Below are 14,470 nucleotides of genomic sequence, written 5' to 3'. Positions count from 1 at the left end.
AACACAGAGAAGAAGCAATTTTTCTATTTCAATCGTGCCGAAACTACTTATTATTTATTATTATTAATGACATGTTTACTTTTACAACTGCATCCTCACCAAGTTAATTAGTATGCAACCGTTTGAGTTGAACTTTCGAATGATTTTGAAACGGATGAGTCATTACCAGTCCTCTTTTTAGAGGACAACGTCCTTTCTCTTATGGAAACAAAAGAAATAGGAAAAATATTATCGTATTCGCACACATTTTGCATTAGGTACTATGAAATGCATTTCAAACATTGTCGCTGTGCTAAATCTAATATCTATCTACTACTTATATAATTTACGAATCTTTATCGTTTTCCAAGTTTTCTTCGTGACTTTGCTCATCACGCATAATGATGTGATCCATTTGAAATTTGTTCTTAAATCCTTACCAGAATCATCAGGATAATAAAACTAATGTTTCTAATTTTTTAGCTTAAACATACACTTTGCTTAGAATGACAGTAAATACTGCCCTTCTTTATCGAGATGAAAAGAATTTTTTTCTATCCCTCGGGAACAGTATTTTTTCTGGATAAAAGGTACCCAATGTTCTTTTAGTAGCCTTAAAAATGTGTGTACCAAATGTCATGATGATCGGTTAAGTTATTAAGACGTGAAATGATAACAAACAAATTCACATTCGCATTTTTAATAATAGTTGGGAAAATTCTAAATGTGTAAAATCCTTCCTCAAATAAATATTTATGATTAATTGCCCTACACCCTTCTTTGAGTGTTATTATTTTATCTGGAATTTTCCAAACATTATAAATAATTACTTTTTCTGTTGTTTCAGGTCCCAGCTGGTATTCAATTGAAGGTTTCTCTATCAACTCATCGGGAAATCCATGGTTTGGCCTGTAAGTCTCATTAGTCATTACCTTCACTTGATAATATCATCAATATCAACTTTTATTACTACCTATTTTATTGTAGTTGCTAACATAGGCATACGTAAATGAAAGGGTCTATATAGTGTTATTTCAATTGTTGATGCATAGTACATAGATCTAGCATCTTTTAATGCCGTTACGAAGTTTTCTAGTGTCTTCTACTTCTCATTTAGGGATGTTTTATTCTCATTTCGCAAAGAATTGTAATATTACAATTAAAGTTGAGCAGTATAAAAAAGAGAACAGTACCTAAAGGTCTATCTCTTCCATTGGGAATCCAGGGCAAGTGCAAGGACTCCACGATTTACGGTGACACCCTGGTTCCTGCCAGATCCATCCACCAACCTAAACACGATATTTATTACCGATAAATATATTTATTTTAAGGAAATTAACCAATAATTCTAAAACACAATTCTAAATGTGGAAGGTGCATTAAGAATCTTTTTAAGCATGATGGTAACTAACTGTAGCAGGGAATACTCCTTCTCCAAATTTAAAAGAATAAAAAATTAATTAAGAAGTATCTTGCTTCTATAAATAATGGTCAGTTTGTCGCTAATGTCCATGGAATGTGATGTACTCCAAGACGTAGATCAATTAATTGACGATTTTGCTTTTCTCAAAGTTACAAGGATATATTTTCAATAAATACAGAATTTTAAGTACTATCCAGTGAATGCTAAAAGAGTTACTTTTCCAAATTCCTTTCTTCCTTTTATTTGCGAACGTATTTTATGAACTAGCCCTATAACAATTATCTATTCATTTATTGTGATTCCATAGAAACAAAAATAACTGTTGAATAAATTTAGAATTTTGCTTATCAACACTTTTTAGCTCTTTTAAGCAAATTAAGACCGTAAGGTCCCCGTAGTCTTTAAATGTCCAGGGCCTCAAATAGGTTAAAGACTACCATGAGTACCTAGAATATTGCTAATGTTTGACAAGCAATGCAATCTTTAACCCAAGGTTGGTATACCAAGCACAAATGTGGATAGGCTCCAAGGCAGACGACCAAAACTTACCGTTGGGGAATACCCATTAGCAATCAACCAATTAGTATCTCCTTGGTTCAACACCACTTGATTGCTGTAAAATTATTAAAAGATCAGCCGCAGCGATAATATGTAATGGCTACAGTTTATTACGTAGAATAACTATCAGCCGTTTCTGGCTTTGGGTAAAAGTACCTATTATACCATATTGCTAATGGTTGTCGAGCCATTGGGCGACGTGACACGTATGTACGTAAATATAAATAACTAAATCAAGATTCGTGTGTTTTAATTTTGAATAGTCACTGACTAATTTCTGATTTCGTTTTTTCAGTCTCTACAGTACTTTCACTATTAGCATCTGTTCCGATTCACTCAATAAACCGTTGAAATTTTTATTCGAAATCTAGCGCCCAATTACGATAATTGAAAAGACAATTTTTAATTAAGAAGAAAAGCAATCCGGTACATATAATAAGGTGCATCCTAACAACAGATATTTTGCGAACGTTGGATTACTTTCACTGTTTAGCTAAAACTTCAACAAAACACTTAGCAGACTGTTAATAAATGTAAAACGTTGTTATCCTAAAGAAATATTCACTAAATTAGATGGAGTAAAAAGCAAAGGAACATATTCTACGTGAACATTTCAACTATAACTATACCAGAAAGTCGAATTAATAATCAGATAATGATTTATAGAAATATACAAGTAAATCCATTCGGGTCAAATAGTAATTCTTTAAAATCGTACAGCGAGTGCAGTGACAGAATTACTATAAAGAAAAACTAAAAAAGGAGACTCATCCTAGTTGTCACTGAACCTCCTTTTCCTGAGGGCACACTACTCTAATGGGAACAGAATCAAAATGCGAGACATTTTTGATATCGAAAATATTCAACAATAAACATTTGAATTTATTTAGAACACTAGCTTAGGGGTCGGCAGACTTCAAAGTCAGAAGAACCAAATTATCAAGGAAAACACTATAACGAAGGTATCAAAGAGCTTATGTTGTATCATCATCATAGGGTCATAATTTCGAAGAGTGATTGGACACACATCTTCCTATCCAGAACCAATCGTCCCATTATCCAAAAACTGGAAAATCCAACATCCTTAACTACTCTAAATGTCAAGTGAGAACTGACATTTGTTAACCAACGATCATGCGCTATTTTTGGACGCTATACGCCACTTTAACTACTAATAATGCCCACACGTGGGCATCTGCGGCAAAACCACACTCAAAGAGCCAGAGGGTCACATGTGCCCCGCAAGCCACAGTTTACCGACCACTGCAGCTAGCTGATACTGATAAAATAGGTAGAAATGATAAAGATATACTATTAGTTATTACTATTTCACCATCATTATTAAATTTACTAATTTGAATGATTGATGTGATTCAAGAGGTAATATTTAATTACTTCAACGCCCCCTTTGATCTTTTTAGGAATGGAATATCTAATAAAACCGCAACTACTACTACTCAAGAAATATTCTTTCCAAATTTCGTATCTCTAGCTGATTTAGGCTGTGATCTTTCAATCAGTTATTCAGCACCTCTTTTGGCCTTTTTACGAATAGAATATCAAAAAGTCCCTGCTTGATACACTCCACTACTTTTCCCACTAAATTTTAAATCTCTAAGTCCACCAGGTTAAGGACGTGCGTTGTCTTTATTAGTCAGATAGTCTTAATACCTCTTTTTACTCATTTAGGGATGGAATATCAAAAAACCTTTTCAGCTCTAGAGTGCTTATAGAATATTCCCTCCAAATTTAGAATTTCACCAAGTTAAAGCTGTGCTATGTGTAGATAGAAATGTCTATGAGAAATAAATGAATCAAAATAGAAATCAAATTTAGCAGATGCTCTTATGAAATACAAAAAAGAGACAGGATTAAAAAAAAATAGAAGACAATAGAAATAGTGACGATTTTGAGAAAAATTCAGATATTCCAATCAATTTTCGAATCGAATATTACTGTTTAACTCGCAATAAATAATTTGCAATTTTTGAATATTCGCACACATCTACTGCAAGATATTATTGTGCACAAAATGTATTTTTCAAATTCCAAAAGTTTTAATAGAATTATAGATTTAATAAAATCAAATTAGTATCGTTTAAATTGAATTGTTGAACTTATTAAAAGTCACTAGGTCTCCAAATTTATGTAGATTGCGACCATGACCTTTTGGTTTAGTTTTACCAAAACTAATTCCTTCTAGAAACGTCGAAGAAAGTAGGTAGACAAACTACATAATCAGGAAAAGTTTTGAACAATTGGCAAATTTCTTCGAGGCGAGTTCAAGCTTATTTTACTTAATTTTTTGCTGTCGATAGCAGAACAAGACAAGTACGCTGCAGTATAACAATCAACATGAAACCGCAGTGACCAGAAACGTGACCGATTGGTAACCAACAAATTCGACAGAAAAAAAAAACGCAACGTGACGTTACCACAACCAGATATTTGTTAGGCAACACTAATCTTCTTATGTTCTTCATAAGCCATATCTCCTTCTCTGGCTTGTCAAAAAATAGAAAGCGTAGTAAAGTCAAACGGAAAACTTCCTTTCGAAATCGAAATTCTTTAGGAATTTATCATTCTCTTATAATTACACAGCAATAAATTAAACTCGTACACATAGGTTAAGGAATAATGACTTAAAAGTTATTTTATACTGTCGAAAAACGAAATAATCACTGCAATGCATTTTATGTAATACTTAGATTATTTGGAAGAGTTTTTTTTAATCTAGAGATATTAACGGTTTGGAGTTGTATTAAAGTAACAGTAGATCAACTAATTCTATAAAAACAGGGTTGCTTCAAGATATAGCTTGCTCATCATCATCATCAGAAGATCGTCAGTCCTAAGACTGGTTGGACACGCACCTCCACTCTTTCCTATCCTGAACGGATCTTCGTATTTCTCTACAACAAGAACATCCCACATCCTTAACTATTTATAAATAATAATCTAATCTTGGTCTACCTCTGCTCCTCTTTACTTCTGTTTCTGATTCTAATATGTTTTTGACCAATCCTTCATACTTGAGAAGGTATCCTGCCAACCTATCTTACCTATTTCTCATTCACTTTCATAGAGCCCTCTGTTCTCCTATTCTTTCTAACACCTCTTCATTTCTAACCTTCTCTATCCACGGTATCCTCATCATTAGGCTGCAACATCACATTTCGAACGCTTCTAACTTTTTATTTTCCGCTGCGCTCACCGTCCAATTTTCGCACCCGTAGAGCGCTGCGCTCCAGACATATAGCTTTAACAATCTTTTTCTTTTTCAAATTAATCGTTCGGAGCATAGAAGTAACTTCTTTTTATTGAAGGCGACTCAACCCTCCTAACCTATTTGACTTCCTAGATACCGAAAATCAGCCAGTTCTTTTATACTTTTCTTTATTTTCTTCCCATAATGTTAAATACCTATATAAGGATATTAAGGAATTGCTTTAGAAATTTAGGATCCCTCACAACATCATCATAAATGTCTCTGCATTCTACTACGAAACGATAAATACACTTTAATTATTTTTGGAAGGCGTCTTTGTTGTGAAGATACACAATAATAAATGTTTTTCAACAATAACAATATTTTTCCAGTGAGCTAGTATTAAGTTCAAATGGGCCGATAGCGAATAATACAGAGTTATACGTAAGATTCAACTCCACCATTACACCCTTATTCTCACTATCCGTAAGTTGACGATAAGCAACCGTTTCCTAACCGCATGGCAAGTTTAGTCCTTTGCTTAGCATTCGGGAGGATGCCGGATCGATTCCGGGTCCATCTGCCTCGGTCCAAGTTTTTCTGTGGTTTCCTTGAATCATTTAGGCAAATGCTGGGGCAGTAATATTCCACAGATAATCTTTCATTATCTTCAGTCTTCATTTCGTCCGTCTCATCCTTCTCACCCGAACCATCACCCACCCATTCCCACGATTCCTCAAAGAAGGCTAAAGAGGGCCTTCCGCCCTACCAACTTACGCGTAATTACACTAAAATGCGCTGGTGAATCATCGTATCATCATCAACTGGTACACCTGGCAAAAAAACATTATTTTATCATCCTATATTTTTGAAGCAATTCCGATTCCAAAGAATCGTCACAGCACAACCCGGGAAATAACACTAGGTACTCCTTCCTCGAAAAAACATGACTGCGAGCCTAATCCCTTTATTGCATTCAAGCCATTTGGAGAGACCGAAACTTATAAAGAGATTATTTTTTATTCATTCACTCTCTCAAAATTAATTTCTGCTAGTTTCTGAATCTCTTCAGGTGAAGTCACCTAATACTTAATAGCGAATTTGTACAAAATCTGAGCTTTTAGTAATAATGCTTTCGGTTTTTGTTTAAATAAGTTTGTAATGTGTAAGCATAAAATATATTTACTTCTAAGAACATCAACGAACCAATGTCCTAAACTAATGTAAAATCAATAGAGGCTGATGTCAGATATGACGCAATAGCGCAAAAATGTGACGTCACTATTAATCGATAAAGGCAAAGGTAACCTACTTTTCTCGCGAGTTATCCCGGAAATTAAAGGATTTATCCTATTTTCTTAATTTCAGCGCGTAATTGGATCGTAAACCGTAATATAAAATCATGGGAGTTAACCAAACAACTTTCATTGATTAGTTTACTAAAAGTGACATAAAAATATATAAAGGGTATATTTTTGTATTTGTAATTGTAGGAAACGTTTTTTTAGGAAGAAACTATATAGATAATTTGTCATACTCATTTTTTAAGTGTATCAGACATCTAAAAAGAAAAAATAAAAGAAAATGAAGACAATGGTAAAGAAAGAAATAAACTAATTGTAAAATAAAGACAGGGTGGGTCTTACCGCTAAAGTCTTTGATGAATTTGCTTTTAAGTTTAAACTTTTCCTTCTTCATAATATGTGACTGTTCGCCACTGTATATAGTTTCTTTATATTTTAAACTATTAAACACAAAGCTTTTAGAAAATATTAGAAAGAAAAATTCTTGATGTCAAAAATAGTTTTAAATCAGTTGCATTAAAAAGGTTTGCTTTCCATAATCTTAAATTGGATTTTAAAAATTAGTGAAAATGTAAAAAAATGGGTTTTGTCTTTCTTTGGTATCATTAGATTGGATAAGTCCCGTTGTAAGGGTTCCATACATCAAAGAGAAAAAAGGATCCCATATTTAATCCTTTCGTTGCCCGTCTGTCTGTCTGTCTGTTATGGCCCTTTCTCTGGAACACGTAGAGGTATCAAGTTGAAGTTAATATCAAATACTCAGCCATGCAATCCCTTGGAGATGTGAAAAAATAAAACCTCTAAGTCAATGCAATCAAAAGATATTGCCGTTTATGCCGCATATTTTGACACCTAAATGTAGGGTACTGCCCGTTGACCTAGAAACATGAAATTTGACAGGAAGTAATGGCTTACGGCATAAATAAAGGGAAAAATCCAAAAACCGTGAATTTGTAGCCACACCAACCTAATTTTTTAATTTTAATATTGTAATTATAGTTTTATCTTTTGGGACTGATTTTAGTATGAAACACAAAACATACTTCCTTGATGGATCCCTACTTGTTTGCATTATTTGGTACTGACATAAATTTATTATATTGCATGTATTAATATATTCAGAAAATTATTTTAGGTATTAGGAATATTTAATATCGTTCTAAGAATTAAGCGCTGTAATAGACACATAATTATGAATGTAAATTGGTTAAGTAGGTAATAAAGTTAAAATTAGCGGGAAGCACTGCCACGAACATTAATAAACTTATAATAAATTATAAACTGCTACAATTTCGAGTAAAATATTTCCTCTGGCGGAAAAGTAATCTAGTAAAATTACGGGTTTATCAATTTACAAATTTGGACATGCAAAATTTCGTTCTCTACAGTGATTCAAGCCAAATTAATTTTTTTTAATTAAAAGCGTGGCAGGGTGTCATAAGGTGGTACGTTTTTGAACAAACTGTGTTTTTGCGGAATCCAAAAAATGGATTCATAATTTTAACTCCATTTTACCAATTTACAAATTTGGACATGCAAAATTTCGCTCTCTACAGTGATTTAAGCCAAATTAATTTTTTTTTTATTTAAAGGCGCGGCAGGGTATCGTAAGGTGGCACGTTTTTTACTAAACTGTATTTTTGCGAAATCAAAATTAATTAATAATTTTATAAAGTTTTGCTCTTTATTTGTTTAATATACTAGCGCGAGAAGATGTCGTAAAATGACATGTGTTTTTACGAAATCCAAGAAAGTTGTTGATAATTTCAACTCCTTAACCAATTTTCAAGTTTGGACACGGAAAATTTCGCTCATTGCAATCGTTGAAGCTTATCTTTTTGTTATTAAAACGCGGAAGTGTCGTGAGATGTATTTTGACGAAAATGAATCTGTGGGAAATCGAAGAAAATGATTCATAATTTCAATTTCTTTCAATGGAATTTTCAAATTTTAGGGAGCAAAATTTCGCTAGTCGCAGGCTTTCAAGTCAATTCAAATTTGATTGATATAAAAGCGTGGCAGAGTGTTGTAAGGTGACATGTATTTTGTCAAACATGCGTCTACGAGAAATCGAAAAAAATTATTCATTATGTAGACTCCCTTTTTACCAATTTTCAAATTTGGGCGCGCAAAATTTCACCCTTTGCTGTGATTCACGCCAACTTAAATTCGATACAAAAGTGCAGTAGAGCGTCGTAAGGTGCCATGTGTTTTTGATGAAAATGTGATTTTACGAAATCTGTTTCGTTGTTGCTGTTTCAAAATAAACACATCAACATCTTGAGCTATGTTTTAATTAAAACAAGTACAGAAAAAATACAAGTTGCAAAAATGGTCACTGAAATGTCACGTTACAAGTTCTTGGTACGAAGGCTGAAATACTTGTCTTCTCTTTTTCGGAATTGGTACAATTAATATATACATATAGAGGGGTAGGTACGCCCTTCGACAAACAAAGATGGTAACGCCCATTCGGTTCTGAAAAATATTGAATTTGAATTAGAAGATGCCGACACAGCGGGTGCTTGCAAAAAAAAATTCGCAAAACAGTCGTTTAAGCTAATTTAAAGCAATTTTCAAATTTGGTCAAGCAAAATTTCGCTCTTTTTAATGATTCACGCCAATTTAAATTTGATACAAAAGAGCGGCAAAGTGTCGTAAGGTGACAGGTGGTTTAACAAAAATATGTTTTGCCAAAAACGTGTTTTTGCGGAATCCAAAAAAGTGATTTATAATTTCAGCTTCTTCTTACCAATGTACAAATTTGGGCATGCAAAATTTCGCACTCTAGAGTGATTCAAGCCAATTTAAATTTTTTGATATAAGACTTATTGTTCTAATGAAGAAAATGGTTCATTATAAAGGCTCCCTTTTTACCAATTTTCAAATTTGGACGCGCAAAATTTCACTCGTTGCTGTGTTTCACCACAACTTAAATATGTTTGATACAAAAGTGCGGCAGAGTGTCGTAAGGTGACACGTGTTTTTAATGAAAATGTGATTTTACGAAATCAAAGGAAATAATTGATAATTTCAACTTCTTCGTAACCAATTTTCAAGTTTGGAGAAGCAAAATTTCGCTCATTACAGTCGTTTAAGCTAATTTAAAGCAATTTTTAAATTTGGGCATGCAAAATTTCTCTCTTTTCAATAGTTCACGCTAATTTAAATTTGTTTTTGCGAAATCAAAGGAAATTATTGATAATTTCAACTCCTTAACCAATTTTCAAATTTGGACGTGTAAAATTTCGTACTTCACTTTTCACTAGGCCCCTTACTCATAGGGCCTTGCATGTGGCATTTATTATGCCTTGTTTTGAGCCTTGTAGTTTAATTTTATTTGGTTGAAACAGAATTACATCTTGTTCGGCGACTTGTACCTATGCCATAAGGTCATCTGTGACTCTATTATGAATTAATATTTTATGAGGGTGCAATAATTGTATAAATCGATTTCGTCAATAAATTGTCATAATAAGGACATTATTTCTATTTTATGTTCTTCGATTTCCTGAATTTATTTATCTAATAACTTTAGCTAGCCGCATCTATTGGTTAGAAGCTAAACCAATTCGTGATAATTGAATTTCAAAGAGACATCTACCTGTCTTTTGAAAATATTAAATAATTGAATATAATACCTACTTTAAAATGTGTTCCTTCTGCAAATTTTAATTCAGTATATTGAGAATTTGATCACCACTACTTTTTAATCTATACATCATAGACGCGATCAACATCATTGGGATGTAATGTAGGGATAAATATACAGGGGCAAAAGATCGGTACGATTAGATTTACAGATGATACAGCAGTATTAGCATCTAGCAAGGAGTTAGAGATAGATTTAAATAAAATGGAAGCGGTATTGACAAAAGAGTATTGCATGAAAATAAAAGTAAAATAAAAATACTGGCATGCAACGGAAGAGAATGTAGGGAACGAGCGATTATAAAGATAGGAGACGAAAAAGTAGAAGTGGCCGATTTCAGGTATATAAAAAGTCAAATGATTCAGGACGGAAGGAGTAGTAGGGATATAAAGCAGATAGCGCAGGGTCGAGTCGCATTCAAAAAAAGAACTTCTATGTTCGCGAACAGTTAATTTATAAATTCGAAAAAGGTTGTTAAAGGTGTATGGAGCACGGCGCTGTACGAGTGCGAAACATGGCAAATGGTGTGGATACCATGGATAGAGAAGGTTAGAAATGAAGAGGTATCGCAAAGAGTAAGAGAACAGAGAACTCTATGGAAGTCAATAAGAAATAGGCGAGATAGGTTAGTAGGACCCTTCTCAGGCATGAAGGTCTAGTCAGAAACATATTAGAAGCAGAAACGGAAGTTAGGAAGGGTAGAGGTAGACCTAGATTAGATCACTGTTCGCAAATAGTTAAGGATATGGGTTGTTCTAGCTTTAGGGAAATGCGAAGATTAGCGCAGGACAGGAAAGAGTGGAGGTGCCTGTCCAACCAGTCTTAGGACTGACGACTTTATGATGATGATGAGAATTTGATCGAGTGAACCTAAGGTCTTCGTCGCTTTGACATTTTTTTCCAGTTCATATATCGAAACTAGGGATAATATGCCTCTCGTAGAAAAACACCATAAACACCTACCTTTATATCTTTTACATTCCATTACTACGAAACTTCCTTTCTATTCCNCTGAAAGTTCACTTATTATTGTACCAATTTTCATTTATTTTATGTAAAGCAACTGTTTATTACTTTCTTTCTTACTTTTTTTCTATTAGTAATTTGACTTTTTTGAATTTCCTCTTCATCTTCAGTGGTGTCATCTTCAAAGAAGATACATATAGATTCTCCATCATCAAATTCACTTTCATCATCACATACATTATCATCTTTAGCAAAGACAATAAAACTGTCTTCACTTTCACATTCTGATACATTCCTAAATCTAACTGGATGTGAATCCTCAAGTGAAGAACTGAGAGTTTGGTCAGCTGTGACTACTAGGGAATTTGTGTTTATCACTAATGGCATGCTGCTTTTAAGAGTGGGTGATGAATGGGCAATATTTCTACAGTTTTCCAAAAATACCAACTTTTCTGAATTTAAGAAATCATCATCATAACAGTCTCTATTTTCACTTTTACAATTTTTTGTTGTGACCTCATCCAAGTCATCTTTTATGTCTATTTTGTTTCTGTTCCAGTCTTTATTATGTTGCCATCTCCTATTTGTGTCTCTGTTGTAATGTTTTTTCCTCTCCTGGGCAGCCATCCTTCTTTGTTTTTTCTTTTTTAAACTGTTCAGCCTGTTGACTTCTCTGGAATATTTAGAACTGCCCAGATCATAATCATCCATTGTTTTATATTTCCCTTCAGTTTTCATTTTTAGACAAGGCTTAATTGAATTTAATGTGCTTCTATCAGCAGTATCACAGCAGGTTTTTCTATTTTTTGTACTATTTTCTATGCTCTCATTAACATTCTTTGTTACAATACAGTGGGATTCTTCATTAGTTACCAAATCACAGTCATGGATGTCTTTTTGAATGCTATTGTTTTTGTTGTAAGAGTTATCAGCTTCATGAGTAGAACATTCAATCATTCCCAGATTTTGTTCTTGTTCATCAGGACCCTTCCATGATGAGAAGAAACTTTTAATAAGATCAATCAAATATGTGTACATATCTGATATTTTATGTGCATTTCCATCAACAGGCTGCATGTTTGTAGGATGAAAATGACCAATTCGGGCATTTGAAAAATTGGTATACGCATTTGTTGCGTCTAATGAAGGCCCTACTACAAAATCTTTCAGGCCTTCGCCGAAATTCTGGTTACATGCTTTTTGACTGAAATATTTGTTTGTCAAAATATTGCTTGTCAAATTCATTTTATTCGTGAAATTGAAAGCGATAATGTTCTGTCTGTCCATGTCCGCGTATTCCGGATTGCAATAATAATAATAATGAATATTACACGGTTTACAGAACTCGCCTCGTGGGGCCATGAAGCGCCTATTGTTTGAAAATTTACTTGCAAACATTTTTCCCGCTACGAATGTCCCCTTTTTCAGTAACACAATCTTCTTCGTTTACAGCATCTGTCGATATTCGCAACAGTTTTACAAAACATCAAATCTGATGTTCCGCCTTTAAATTTCAGCCCTTGAAAGTCAACTTTTGCACAAATAGCGAGTGAAGGGTTCAAAATATTCTTGTCGTTATTTTCACAAACTGACACACTTGAATTAATTATGGAACTTTGATTATTTTCACTTATTACCGCCATTATTACGCTTTAACACTGCTAAATCACCTTAAACATTCACAACTGCTTCATATACTTCGGCCATTTTGTAGAATATGATGGAAGAATTATCGAGTTCCGAGCATGAGTCGGATTGTGTTATTCTGAAGGTCTCACGCAACCCCACCATTGAACCAAACAAGTAAGTAAGCATGTATTTAAAAAGAATGACGAATACCAGTGTCGTCTCGTCCGGTACGTTCTCTATATCTCCATTCTTCAGTCTTCAGCATAGGCTTCAGTGTTTCCCGAACTGAGGTAATACATGCATAGTATCGTCATTTTCATGTACTTAACTGAGTTGTTTGTTAATTCCTTGATGAGAACTACTATGTATTAGAACAAATTCATCTGAAAACAATTATATATAATATTAACGTCCTTGAGCTATTAAAGTAACTGGTAAATGTAGAAAAACTGTACTATTACCAAATGCATCCCTTTTACGTTAGAGTTTTACATTTACTTTTTTTCGCCCAACATGCTCCCGAATGGTTTAATTTAGAAATTCTAAAAAGTTTGTTAAAGGAATATGTTTGGAATAATGAGGATACTGTGGATCGAGAACGTTAGGAATGAAGAGATATTAGAAAGAATAGGTGAACATAGGACTCTATGGAAGACAATAAAAAATAGGCGAGATAGGTTGGTAGGACACCTTCTCAGGCATGAAGGTCTAGTCAGAGACATATTAGAGGCAGAAACAGGAGTTAGGAGGGGCAGAGGTAGACCTAGATTAGATTAGTGTTCGCAAATAGTTAAGGATGTGGGCTGTTCTAGTTTTAGGGAAATGCGAAGATTAGCTCAGGATAGGCAAGGATGAAGGTGCGTGTCCACTGACGACCCTATGATGATGAAGATGAAGTTATTCTTAAAATTAACTGTTGTTTTATGACTCATACACTTTCTTCTCAAATTTAACTTTAAAATAACTGACAATGAAACGCCTTCTTGAACAAGATTCAGTATCGTTTCTTCTAAAATTGAATCGATGTTCATAATGAATTGTTTTGCTCCTTAAATTATGCTATCAGTTCCGCCTTTGTTTTTAACAAGAAAACGTGACGCACCTAAAATGACGCATTTTTATTTGTGAAACAGTGGCGTAGCATTCTCGTAAATATTTACAAGGTTCGTGACAGAGCCAAATGCGTTTTGAATTTATTGAGAAGTATGCAATTTAAATTCCAGCAATTCTTTTGATTTTCCCAATTTTTACGCGATAAGAAATGTTTAAGAGTTAACAAAATACTCATTACGTTTAATGGTTCACGTCTTTGCTCTGACGGATTTTAATTTTTAGTTGGCGGATTTTCAACGAAAGTGTTGAATTGAAACAGTTTAAACGTCCCTATAATGTTTATAAGCACTAAAAGTCCGCAATGTGACAAAATCATGCTTATAAGTTCTTGTTAGCTGATCAAAATAACAAATAATTGAATATAGTAATCAATAAATAATATAAATTAGAAAAAACGATCAATCCCAATATAATCTTAATTACCACAAAAACATCTGTAATTTGTATGATCAGTGAATATTTGTCTTACCTGTATACATCGTTATAAAATGAATGCAAAAGTTTAATTTTCGAATTAATGTATTTCTAGAGTGTTTCTATGGCGTAAATATATTCTACGAGATAATTATGCGGGAAGTGATAACTAATCAGTTTAATCAACATAAAAAGTTATTACATAAATCTGTCATTTATATTTA

Source organism: Agrilus planipennis, unplaced genomic scaffold (genome assembly GCF_000699045.2).
Source record: "Agrilus planipennis isolate EAB-ADULT unplaced genomic scaffold, Apla_2.0 scaffold296, whole genome shotgun sequence".
In the NCBI taxonomy this organism is placed as follows: Eukaryota; Metazoa; Arthropoda; class Insecta; order Coleoptera; family Buprestidae; genus Agrilus; species Agrilus planipennis.
Note: the sequence above shows the minus strand (reverse complement) of the source record.